Raw genomic sequence first — 13,867 nt, forward strand, 5'->3', positions numbered from 1 at the left:
TAATGAAATTTTTCAGGATATGCTGTACTCTTGTCTGGTAGTCTATCTTGACGACATCCTCATTTTTTCCTCCAACCTAGAGGAACATCGCCTTCATGTTCGTCAAGTGCTCCAGCGACTACGCCAAAATCAACTTTACGCCAAAATTGAGAAGTGTCTTTTCAAACGCAGCAGTCTTCCCTTCTTTGGTTACATTGTGTCCGGACAAGGTCTTCAAATGGACCCTGTTAAACTTTCTGCGGTTATGGATTGGCCTCGTCCCACTGCCCTGCGAGCAATCCAAAGATTTCTCGGATTTGCAAATTACTACCGCCAATTCATTCCCCACTTCTCCACTATCGTTGCTCCTATTGTAGCACTGACTAAGAAAAATGCTAATCCGAAATCCTGGCCGCCTCAGGCGGAGGAAGCCTTTATCCACCTCAAAGCCGCTTTCTCCTCTGCTCCAGTCTTGTCCAGACCTGATCCTCAGAAGCCCTTCTTCCTCGAGGTTGACGCCTCCTCTGTTGGAGCCGGAGCTGTTCTCCTACAAAAATCTGCTAAAGGAAAAAATGTCACTTGCGGATTTTTCTCCAAAACCTTTTCACCTCCAGAAAAAAATTATTCCATCGAAGACCGTGAACTGTTGGTGATTAAGTTGGCCCTTAAGGAATGGAGATATCTTTTGGAAGGATCCCTTCACCCCATCACCATTTTTACAGATCACAAAAATTTGTCTTATCTCCAATCCGCCCAGCGGCTAAATCCTCGCCAGGCTAGGTGGTCGTTGTTTTTTTGCCCGTTTCAACTTTCAGATCCATTTTCGTCCCGCAGACAAGAATGTCAGAGCTGATGCTCTATCTCGTACCACCGATGCCTCTGAAGCCGAGACCCTTCCTCAGCACATCATTCCCCCTGAGTGCCTGATCTCTTCTGCTCCTGCTTCTCTGGTACCTGTCCCTCCAGGAAAGACTTATGTTCCTCGCCGTCTTCGCCTCCGGATCTTCAAATGGGGCCATTCCTCCCTTCTGGCTGGTCACGCTGGAATAAAAAAGACTTTACAGTTGATTGCCAGACACTATTGGTGGTCCTCCTTAGAAAAGGATGTGACCGATTTCGCACGAGCCTGTACAATAAGTGCACGTGACAAGACCCCTCTTCAGAAACCTTCAGGTCTTCTCCATCCGCTGCCGGTGTCTGAACAGCCTTGGTCCCACATAGCCATGGACTTCATCACTGATCTTCCTGTATTCCATGGCAACACTGTCATCTGGGTGGTCGTTGATCGTTTTTCCAAAATGGCTCACTTTATTCCGCTTCCAGGCCTTCCTTCTGCGCCACAGTTGGCGAAGCAATTTTTTCTGCAGATTTTTCGTCTTCACGGCCTTCCCACGCATATCGTCTCGGATAGAGGCGTTCAATTTGTGTCTAAATTTTCGAGAGCTCTCTGTAATCAATTAAAGATCAAATTAAATTTCTGGTCCTCCTACCACCCACAGTTCAATGGACAAGTGGAGAGAGTGAACCAGATCCTTGGTGACTACCTGCGACATTTTGTCTCCTCCCACGAATATGATTGGGTCGACCTGTTACCCTGGGCTGAATTCTCGTACAATTTCAAAAACTCTGAGTCATCCGCCAAGTCTCCGTTCTTTGTGGTGTACGGCTGTCACCCACTTCCCCCCCTCCCCATCCCCACTTCTTCTGGAGTTCCTGCCGTAGACGAATTGACCCGGGACTTCTCCACTATCTGGAAGGAGACTCAAAAATCGCTCTCACTGGCCTCTTCTCGCATGAAGAAACATGCGGATAAGAAGAGAAGAACTCCTCCTGTCTTCGCTCCTGGTGACAAAGTGTGGCTTTCTGCCAAATATATTCGGTTTCGTGTCCCTAGCTACAAGCTGGGTCCTCGTTACCTCGGACCATATACAGTCAAAAGTCAAGTCAACTCCGTCTCCTACAAGCTCCATCTTCCTCCTTCTCTTAGTATTCCTAACTCCTTTCATATATCCCTTCTCAAACCTCTCATTCTTAACCGCTTTCCCCCCAAGGTCACCGTTCCTGCTCCTGTTACTGGGTCCTCTGACGTCTTCTCGGTAAAAGAAATCCTCGCCTCCAAGGTCGTCAGAGATAAAAAAAAAATTCTTGTTGTCTGTGAGAATTGTGGCCCCAAAGAGAGGTCTTGGGAGCCCGAGGACAATATCCTTGACAAAGAACTCATCCATAGGTTCCTGGGCTCCAAAAAGAGGGGGAGACCCAAGGGGGGGGGGGGGTACTGTCACGCCGAGTGCTCCGGGTCCCGCTGCTTCCCCGGAGCACTCGTGGTGTGCTTCTGTATGCAGCGCGCCGGTCAGCACCGCTGACCGCGAGCGCTGCTTCCATGTTCTCGGAGGGGACGCGATCCGAGGTGAGGGACGTGCCCGCTCTCGGATCGCGTCCCGTGTCTCTCACCCACCACGTCCTCCTTCACTGTCCTCCCAGCACGCGCGGCCCCGCTTTCTAGGGCGCGCGTGCGCCGGTTCTATGAAATTTAAATGGCCAGTGCACCACTAATTGGTGCCTGGCCCAATCAGTTCAAAACATATAAAAACCCACTTCCCCTTCCTGTCCTTGCCGGATCTGGTTGCCCTAGTGCCCTGAGAAAGCGTTTTGTGTATCCCAAGCCTGTGTATCCAGACCCTTGCCGTTGCCCCTGACTACGAACCATTGCTGCCTGCCCAGTCCTTCTGCTACGTCCGACCTTGCTCTTGCCCTGTGTACCGTGCCTGTCTCAGCTGTCAGTGAGGTTGAGTCGCTATCGGGTGGAACGACCTGGGGGTTACCTGCCGCTGCAAGTCCATCCCGCTTTGCGGCGGGCTCTGGTGAAAACCTCAGAGAAAGTTGTAGTAAAAGAAAAGGGTAACCGTTCTCTAGAGAGATTTTGTTTTGTTCCTGCGTTATAATTTTGTTTATTCTGCAACCTGTCTAGTAAAGCTGGCGAAGAGACTGTTTGCCTGCTGAATGAAGTAGAAACGTGTCCTGTGGCGGTGTCAAGGACGATCCCAGAGCAAACCCCAGAGTGAAATCCCTACTATATATAGATATAGATGTGTGTGTCAAATAAATATAATACTTTGCAGATGAGGTGAAGCAGAAAAGACATCAACACAAGTGTCCCTGCAGACGCCATAGCATCATTGTGCGTCCTTATAAGCAGCAAATATTTACCGACCAGTCATCATCCATTCAAGTACTGAACTACTGCATATGGTCAAGTTCAGGAATTCATACATCACTTATACATCATTCATACATCACTGCTGAAAATGTAGATATGTCCTAAATAATTAAAACAAATATGGCTTAAACTATGTACTTCTCTATGCCATAAAAAAACATTTTAACATAAATATGTTCAATGTCCAAAGCCATAAACCAGGTCATATAGTCAATTCACTTAGTTTTAAAAACCCTGTCACCAGATTCCCAACAAACATAATATATATATATATATATATATATATATATATATATATATATATATATATATATATATTTCATCTTTGTATTAAAAATATTTTAAATAAGTAAACCTATCATGCAAAAAAAGGAATAATACTACATACAAAAATTAAGATGAAATATATTATTATTATTATTATTAATAATAAATGATGCTATAATTTACTGGTTTATTACATAAACATCTTCAAAGCTTTATTGATTTGTTTGCCAGGCTCAATTGCACTTTTGTGAAAGGTTTAAGCTTTTTTTTTAAGCCCTCATAAAATTACATAATATTTTATATGCTTTCTATACAAACTATATAGTATAAACTTTAATTTAAAATGGCAGACTTGGTTCAGTGCATGAATTGTTGTGCATTTATTTCAGGTTCCACTCTTTGGAGGTTTGGATGCTGTCAGATCTGTAGACAGTTCTCCTTACTGCAGCAGGAAATTGCATTTTTTTAAATCTGAGATTTTTTTATTATCTCTTAAGCAAACACAGACTCGGACTACTGCAATGCCACTGCCACAGAGGACCACTATAAATGGCAGATGGGTTACTGTGGGTACTGGAAGACTTAGAGTTGTGGATAGAAGACATGTCCCACAGTCTGTGGTTCTCCAAAATTCATTTGCAGCACTCTCAAAATGTACGAGCAACATGTATGTTGGCTCAAGAACAGAAGGTGAGGAACCATCAACTCCTATGTCTAATGTATGCAAGACTGCAGCCAAGGACAAAAAAGATACAGCAAAATCTGGAAGGAAGCAGCTGTTGCTGGCTGATTCAATCATAAGAAGTGTGGAGCTTAAGGAAAATGGTTTTGTGAGATGTCTCCTGGGTGCTACTGCTAGAAGAGATAGAAGACATATTCTTTATATTGTTAAGCAAGCAAAGCAGGAAGGGGGCATGGATGTTCTTGTCCATCTAGGGACAAATGACCTGGATTGCAATGAAGTTTCAGAGGTGAATGAATCTTTTATCACACTTGGTAATGCGTTTTTCTTTGCATCCACTGTTTCATTTTCTAAAGTTCTGCCTGTGCATAACATTCAGAATGATAGGCAGAGGTGCATTAAGGAGTTCAACTCATGGCTTAGTAAATAGTGTCAAGAGCAAGGATTTGTCTTTGCGTCTCATTATAGCTCTACTTGGAATAGAAAGGAACTGTACAACAAGATGGTTTGCATCTTTCTTTCAAAGAAACGAATGTACTCAGTGAACAATTCCAAGAATTTGCAAAGGAGTATTTAAACTAGGAAGAGGGGGGGGGGGGGAAAGAGTAAAAATCCATGAGTCCCATTGCCCCCCGAAACAATGCCATGACATGTCAGTAGCACAGAGGTTAAGAAATGGCAAGCTTAGAGTCTTCTCTACAAATGCCCACAATTTAGGTAATAAAATCCATTAACTTAGGTCAATAATGGCATCTGAGAATGTAGATTTAGTGGCTGTTACTGAGACATGGTTTAATGAAAGTAATGACTGGGACATATCCATACCAAGATACTCTTTATACAGAAAAGACAGAGAAGGCAAGAAAGGAGGAGGAGTGGCCCTATATGTGAAAGATAGCATAAAATCTAACCTAATACAAGTTAGTGAGGCAAACATAGAGTCAGTTTGGGTTACGTTGCAGTTTGGTAATCAGACAGTAACTCGTGTAGGTGTGATATATAGACCACCTGGCCAAGTTAACGAATTAGATGATCTACTAGTTGAAGAAATTGCTAAAATGACAATGAAAGGAGAAGTTATCATTATGGGAGACTTCAATCTTCCGGATATAAAACTGGAAAACAAAAATAGCTAGTTCTGCCAGGAGTAAAGATATTCTAAATTCCCTACTAGGATTATCTCTTAAACAAGTTGTTGAGGAGCCAACCTGGAGGGAGAACATTTTGGATTTGGTAATCACAAATAGGGATTTGATATATGATGTTATTGTAGGCGAAAGCTTGGTATCTAGTGATCACCAGTCAGTGTGGTTTAATATAAGAACAGTGAAGGAGTCACAACACAAAAACAAAAGTTTTAGATTTTAGAAAAACAGACTTTTCAAAAATGAGATTAGTCATAAATGAGTCCCTATCAGACTGTAACGGATTACATGGAGTCCAGGAGAAATGGGACTACTTAAAAGACGCATTATTGAAGGCAACAGAAAACTGCATTACACTTGTCAGTAAAAGCAGGAAAAGGAAGAGACCACTGTGGTACTCAGCAGACGTGGCCAAAATCATGAAAAACAAAAAGCTAGCATTTAGTAATTATAAAACAACCCAGAGCAATGAAGATAGGGAAATCTACAAGACTAGGCAGAAAGAGGCCAAGCAAGTTATACAAACTTCTAATGCGCAGGCAGAAGAAAAACTAGCTCAGTCTGTGAAAAAAGGGGATAAGACATTCTTCAGATATATAAATGAAAAATGGAAATTAAAACAAGGTATAACTAAATTAAAAACAAAGGAAGAAGGTGTGTAGAAGAGAATAAAGGGCTAGCGACTGCCTTAATGAATACTTCTGTTCAGTTTTTACAGAAGAAAAAGAAGGAAAAGGACCTCCATTAGAGAGGAAGACTAATGAATCGTTGGATGCATGTGTCTTTACAGTGGAAGAGGTTCTACGTTTGCCATCTAAAGTGAAGACAAATAAGTCACAGGGGCCTGATGAGATACACCCAAAATTATTAACAGAGCTTAGTGGTGAGCTAGCAAAACCATTAGCAGATTTATTTAACCAATCCCTGGTAACAGGAGTCGTCCCGGAAGATAGGAAATGAGCAAATGTCGGTAGTAGGGAGGAATCAAGCAACTATAGGCCAGTAAGTCTGACATCAATAGTGGGGAAATTAATGGAAACCCTACTAACGGATATGATTGTGGAACATCTAAAATCCCATGGATTGCAAGATGAAAAACAACATGGGTTTACTTCAGGGAGATCATGTCAACCAAATCTTATTGATTTTTTTGGACTGGGTGACTAAAATAATAGATGGCGGAGGGGCAGTAGAGGTCACTTATCTAAATTTAAGTAAGGCTTTTGACACTGTCCCACATAGAAGACTTATCAATAAACTATAGTCATTGAGCTTGGACTCCCATATTGTTGAGTGGATTAGACAGTGGCTGAATGACAGAAAAAAGAGGTTTGTAGTCAATGGAGTATATTCAGAGCAAGGTCTTGTTACCAGTGGGGTACCTCAGGGATCTGTACTGGGACCAATATTGTTTAATATCTTCATTAGTGATATCGCAAAAGGTCTCGATGGTAAGGTGTGTATTTTTGCTGATGACACATAGATATGTAACAGGGTTGATGTTCCTGGAGGGATATGCCAAATGGAAAATAATTTAGGAAAACTAGAAGAATGGTCAGAACTCTGGCAACTGAAATTTTATGTGGACTAGTACATGATAATGCACCTGGGGCATAAAAACTCTTGGGCAGAATATAGAATATTTGACACAGTCCTGACCTCAGTATCTGAGGAGAGGGATTTAGGAGTAATTATTTCAGAAGATTTAAAGGTAGGAAGACAATGTAATAGAGCAGCAGGAAACAATAGTAAAATGCTTGGATGTATGGGGAGAGGTATAAGCAGTACAGAACACTGTACAGAACACTGGTGAGACCTCACTTGGAGTATTGTGCACAGTACTGGAGGACATATCTCCAAAAGGATATAGATACTCTAGAGCAGGGGTACTCAACTGGCGGACCCCAGTCCAAATCCAGACCATGGCCACCAGTCATGCGGACCACCTGCCGCTTTCCCCTCATTTATTTGTATCGGTGTCTTAAGACTCCGATACAAATGAATAGCCGAGGCCGGAGCAAGGAAACACTGCGCTCCCTGCGCGGCCGCATGTCGCTCTTCCTGTGATGCAGGCAGCACGATTAGCGCTGCCTGCATCATCTGCTCTGGCCAGGCCTGACTAGAAGAGGCCAGAGCAGCGGAGCAGTGCGGGACCTGGGATGGGGAGCCTACGCTGTCAGGTGAGCAGTCATTCTCCCACCTATGACTCACCAGTTGTTACAGAACTACAACTCCCATCATGACTGTCTGTCTGTGCATGATGGGAGTTGTAGTTTGCAGCAGCTGAAGAGTCACAGTGACTTCATTTATTCTGGGGGCGCAGTGACTTCATATATTCTGGGGGCGCAGTGATTTCATATATTCTGAGGGTGCAGTGACTTCATATATTCTGGGGACGCAGCGACTTCATATATTCTGGGGGCACAGTGATTTCATTTATTCTGGGGATGCAGTGATTTCATTTATCCTGGGATGCAGTGATTTCATTTATTCTGGGGGCGCAGTGATTTCATTTATTCTGGGGATGCAGTGACTTCATTTATTCTGATGGAGCAGTGACTTCACATATTCTGGGGGCGCAGTGACTTCATATATTCTGGGGGCGCAGTGATTTCATGTATTCTGGGGGTGCAGTGATTTCATTTATTATGGGGGCACAGTGATTTCAGATATTCTGTGGATGCAGTGATTTCATTTATTCTGGGGACGCAGTGACTTCATATATTCTGGGGATGCAGTGATTTCATTTATTCTGGGGGCGCAGTGACTTCATTTATTCTGAGGATGCAGTGATTTCATTTATTCTGGGGGCGCAGTGATTTCATTTATTCTGGGGGCGCAGTGATTTCATATATTCTGGGGGAGCAGTGACTTCATATATTCTGAGGGCGCGGTGACCTGATATATTCTGGGGGGCACAGTGGCATCATTTATTCTGGGGGGCACGGTGGCATCATTTGTTCTGGGGGGGTGCGGTGGCATCATTTGTTCTGTGGGCGCGGTGGCATCATTTATTCTGGGGGGCACGGTGGCAACAGTTATTCTGTGGGCACGGTGGCATTATTTGTTCTGGGGGCATGGTGGCATTATTTGTTCCGGGGGCACGGTGGCATCATTTATTCAGGGGGCACAGTGGCATCATTTATTCTGGGGGGCACGGTGGCATCATTTGTTCTGGGGGCACGGTGGCATCATTTATTCTGGGAGGCGCGGTGGCATAATTTATTCTGGGGGGCACGGTGGCATCAGTTATTCTGAAGGACACGGTAGCATAATTTCTTCTGGAGGGCACGGTGGCATCATTTATTCTGGCGGGTACGGTGGGATCTTTTATTCTGGGGGGCACGGTGGGATCATTTATTCTGGGGGGCACAGTGGGATCATTCATTCTGGGCGGCACGGTGGCATCATTTATCCTGGGGGGCACGGTGGCATCATTTATTCTGGGGGGCACAGTGGCATCATTTATTCTGGGGGGCACGGTGGCATCAGTCATTGTTTTATGGTACAATTAGTCGGTACACGGCACAGTGTTTGTTAAAATTATATTTGGGGGCATATTGTGTGGCAGTAATATACCAGGGACATAGCATGTGGCAGTACTATACAAGGGATATAGTGTTTGGCAGTACTATACCAGAGATATGGTGTGTGGCAGTACTTTACCAGGGATATAGTGTGTGGCAGTACTATACCAGGGATATATATTGTGTGGCAGTACTATACAAGGGATATAGTGTGTGGCAGTACTATACCAGGGAAATAATGTGTGGCAGTACTATACCAGGGATATAGTGTGTGGCAGTACTATACCAGGAGTACAGCGTGTGGCAGTACTATACCAGGGGCATACCAAGTGGCAGAATTATACCAGGCGCACAGTGTGTGGCTTTAATTTATTAGGGGCATAGCATGCGGCAGTACTATACCAGGGGCATAGTGTGTGGCAGTAATTTATTCAGGGGCACAGCGTGCGGCAGTAATATATTCGGGAGCACAGAATGCTGCAGTAATATATTCAGGGGCACAGCGTGCTTCAGTAATATATTCAGGGGTATAGTATGTGGCAGTATTATATTCAGGGTTTACAGCGTGTGGCATTAATATATTCAGGGGTACAGCATGTGGCAGTATCATATTCTGGGGTACAGCGTGCGGCAGTAATATATTCGGAGGCACAGCATGCTGCAGTAATATATTCAGGGGCACAGTGTGCGGCAGTAATATATTTAGGGGCATAGCGTGCTTCAGAAATAAATTCAGATATATATTATGTGGAAGTATTATATTCAGATGTACAGTGTGTGGCAGTAATATATTCAGGGGTACAGCATGTAGTAGTATTATATTCAGGGGTACAATGTGTGGTAGTACTATATTCAGGGGTACAGCATGTGGCAGTATTATATTCAGGGGTACAGCGCATGGCAGTATTATATTCAGGGGTACAGCATGTGGCAGTATTCTATTCTGGGGTACAGCGCATGGCAGTATTATATTCAGGGGTACAGCATGTGGCAGTATTATATTCAGGGGTACAGCATGTGGCAGTATTATATTCAGGAGTACAGCATGTGGCAGTATTATATTCAGGGGTACGGCATGTGGAAGTATTATATTCAGGGGTACAGTGTGTGGCAGTGTTGTATTCAGGGGTACAGCGTGTGGCAGTATTATATTCAGGGGTACAGCGTGTAGCAGTATTATATTCAGGGGTACAGCATATGGCAGTATTATATTCAGGGGTACAGCGTGTGGCAGTATTTTATTCAGGGGTACAGTGTGTGGCAGTATTTTATTCAGGGGTACAGCGTGTGGCAGTATTTTAATCAGGGGTATAGTCTCTGGCAGTATTCAGAAAATACAGGAAACAGCACATTTACATCCTCCAGACTTCAGTCGTTTTACCTATTTCCTTCATGCCACTGCGGCCACTAGGTGTGAATCAGGCCTCAGCCCTTTGCTCGGACCTTTACCAGTAGCAGACCTGGATTAGAGGACCCTCACTAAGAATAGTTGAGAACCCCTGTCCTATATGCTGCAATAGACTCGGACTAAGGACTATATTATGGATTGTATTACAGCATGGAATTCCCCCTATATCATTAGGACTCCACTGTTGGGCCCAATGTCCTCTTATCTTTTTAATTGTATCCTATTCGCCCTATATCTTGGGGTAAGTCTAGTTTACCATGGTGATAGTTACCATTGGGGTTATGTCTGTTTGGGCTTGAGTCCCTTATTTTGCACATATGTATTTTTACAGGTTTTGGTCCTTGGAATACATGTCCCCTCTACTGGGCCTTGTAGTTTGTTACTTGGTTTGTGCTGTCATGTCTTAATTGTCATATCTGTAACAATTCATTTTAACTGGTAAATGTAAACAACCACACTCTAGTCTTGTCTGCTATTGACAATTCCTTTTATATTATATTGACAGTGACTATTGTTTTCATCTTCAAGACTGGTTGACACTCTCTAACCCACTGACGCTGCATTAATATCATTAACATTATTAATCTCTATGTGCTGATATCACTGATTTTGTGTCTTGTCTTTGTAATAACAATGTGGCCTCCTCTCACTCCCTGATGAGCCCTGATAATCTGTGGGCGAAACGCGTTGGCAAGAGAGGTCTGCCAACCTGTATATAATTGTATACTTTCTGTGGTTTTCTCCCTACCCTATCCACACTTAGAATTAGGAGATTCCAACCTATATAGGTAGGGACTCTGGTGTAGGCACTCACCTGTATCCTTTTCCTCAATCCTAGCACTGTTTTGTACACTAGCATTTTGAGTAAAAATCAAGTTTTTATATAATTTTATGGTATCTGAGCCTTATTGGTGATTTTCTATGATATGTATATATATATATATATATATATATATATATATATATATATCTATATCTATATCTATATCTATATCTATATATATATATATATATATATATATATAATTAATGTTGCTCACCAAGGGACATAAGTATCAGACTGGTTTGGGGTACCACATATCTTCCCTTTTCTTGTGATAAATACTGGTAGGATTAAGATTTTTAAGTAGTAGTATTTACAAATCTGTTCAACTTACTGGCATCAGTTGATAAAAAAAATAAAAAATAAAAAAGTTTTCCACTGGAGTACCCCTATAAGGATGTTTTTTTTTGTTTTTTGTTTTGTTTTTTTCACAGAAAATAAAGTGTCCCTGTTATTTGAAAAAAAAGAAAAAAAAATACATGTCACTGGTGTTGATTTTTTTTTTTATAGAAATGTATCCAAGTATGCAAAAACAGCACTTATTACATGCAATTTTTGTTGCTTATTTAATGCAGATTTTACCTCGATACACAAAATGTAAATCAGTTCCATATCTCCAATATTGCACACCGTGGCTGTAAATCCGCAGAGAAGGTAAAACTATAGATGCAACTAAAGGGAAAAATATTTTTTGCTCAGGTCACAGCATATCAGCAGCAGCTACATCAAAAGTATTTAAAATTGTGCTATAAGAGCTGCCCCCTAATACTCTAGGCACAGGCCCACTGGTGCCAATGGCTGAGTCAGCCCTGCCTGTATCCCCTTTCATTAGTCTTTCTTCTTTTTGTGTCCATCTGGGTGTAGAAATGGTGGAAGCAGTAGCTCTCCAGCTGAGGGAAACGCAACGTCATCAATCATTATGAAGGCATGAGTGGTGCACCCACTAGGAGCTGGTACTTGATGTCTCTTATAAATTATGTTGTGATACTGTTATATACAGCAAATAATACTGGACCAGCCTCAGACAATGGGAGATTTCCCACAGTTAATACTGGCATTTGGCAAAGGGATACTCCACTGGCCAGCGTTCGGACATTTAGTTACGAACGCTGTGTACGCGCTGCGGGGAGCGTCCATGCTCCCTCATGATGTCACGCCATGCCCGCTCAATGCAAGTACGCCCCCTCCCATAGACTTGCATTGAGGGGGCATGGCGTGACTCACAATGGGGCGTGGCTGAACCCCACAGTGCATGCACACAGCGTTTGGAAATATCACAAATGTTTTTTTCTATTTTCATTCAATTTTCCTAGATTTGCAAGTTTCAAGCATTAAAGGGGTATTCTGGTGAAAAACTATCAACTGGCTCCAGAAAGTTAAGCAGATTTGTAAATTGTTTTTATAAAAAAAAAAAAATCTTAATACTTCCAGTACTTATCAGCTGTTGGATGCTCCACAGGAAGTTCTTTTCTTTTTGAAGTTCATTTCTGTCTGACCACAGTGCTCTCTGCTGACACCTCTGTCTGTCTCAGGAACTGTCCAGAGCAGGAGAAGTTTGCTATGGGGATTTGCTCCTACTCTGGACAGTTCCTGACACGTACAGAGGAGAGCACTGTGGTCAGACAGAAAAGAACAACTCAACTTCAGCATCTCATAAGTACTGGAAGGATTAATATTTTTTTAATAGAAGTAATTTACAAATCTGAATTTGGGTAGAAAAACAGACATGGTGCACATCTACAATCTTGTATAATGATCTGATTGCTTCTCAGCATAATATCAAAAACTAACAGGTTGTTAGTATACATTTTTGATCAAAAAGTACAAGCCCACTCGCCACGTCAAGGCCACCTATCCAGAGTGGGTCCCTAACGTCCCTAGCATAAAATGGCACAGCACCGGGCGGCGACCACCACCGCCGCGACACTAGTGCCCACAGGGGGGGAACGACCCACCGGCAGAGCGGCCCCAATGCCACTCAAACCAGTCTATGGGCTGCACCCCCCCGCAGACACGGCGCCACGGCAGCAACGGACACCGCACAGCACCACACCAGTGTGAACAAGGTGTAATAGCTCACTTACCATGCTCTCCCAGTCAGACAGGGAGGCTGCTAGGAAAGAAATGGCCCAGGTGTAGCTAACTACTACTTATATAGGTTTGGGCTGAGGGGGTGGGGAAGAGTGCAGCACATGTTCAAACAAAAAAAAAGGAGGGGATAGAAATCACAGTGTGAATTCGGGTAGTCTGACTGGGAGAGCAAGGTAAGTGAGCCATTACACCTTGTTCACACTGGTGCGGGGCGGCGTCCGTTGCTGCCGTCGCACTGTGTCTGTGGGCGGGTGCGGCCTATAGACTGGTTTGAGAGGCATCTGCCAGTGGGTCGCTTCCCCCCCCCCCCCCCCGTGGTCACTTGTGTCACGGCGGTGGTGGTCGCCGCCCGGTGCTACGCCATTTTATGCTAGGGACGTTAGGGACCCACTCTGAATAGGTGGCCTTGACGTGGCGAGTGGGCTTGTACTTTTTGATCAAAAATGTATACTAACAACCTGTTAGTTTTTGATATTGTGCTGAGAAGCAATCAGATCATTATACAAGATTGTAGATGTGCGCTATGTCTGTATTCTACTCGAATTCATATTGTGATTTCTATCCTTTTTTTTTTTTTGAACATGTGCTGCACTCTTCCCCACCCCCTCAGCCCAAACCTATATAGGTGGTAATTAGCCACACTAGGGCCATTTCACTCTTAGCAGCCTCCCAGTCTGACTGGAAGAGCAAGGTAAGTGAGCCATTACACCTTGTTCACACTGGTGCGG

This window comes from Hyla sarda, chromosome 7, assembly GCF_029499605.1.
Source record: "Hyla sarda isolate aHylSar1 chromosome 7, aHylSar1.hap1, whole genome shotgun sequence".
Lineage (NCBI taxonomy): Eukaryota > Metazoa > Chordata > Amphibia > Anura > Hylidae > Hyla > Hyla sarda.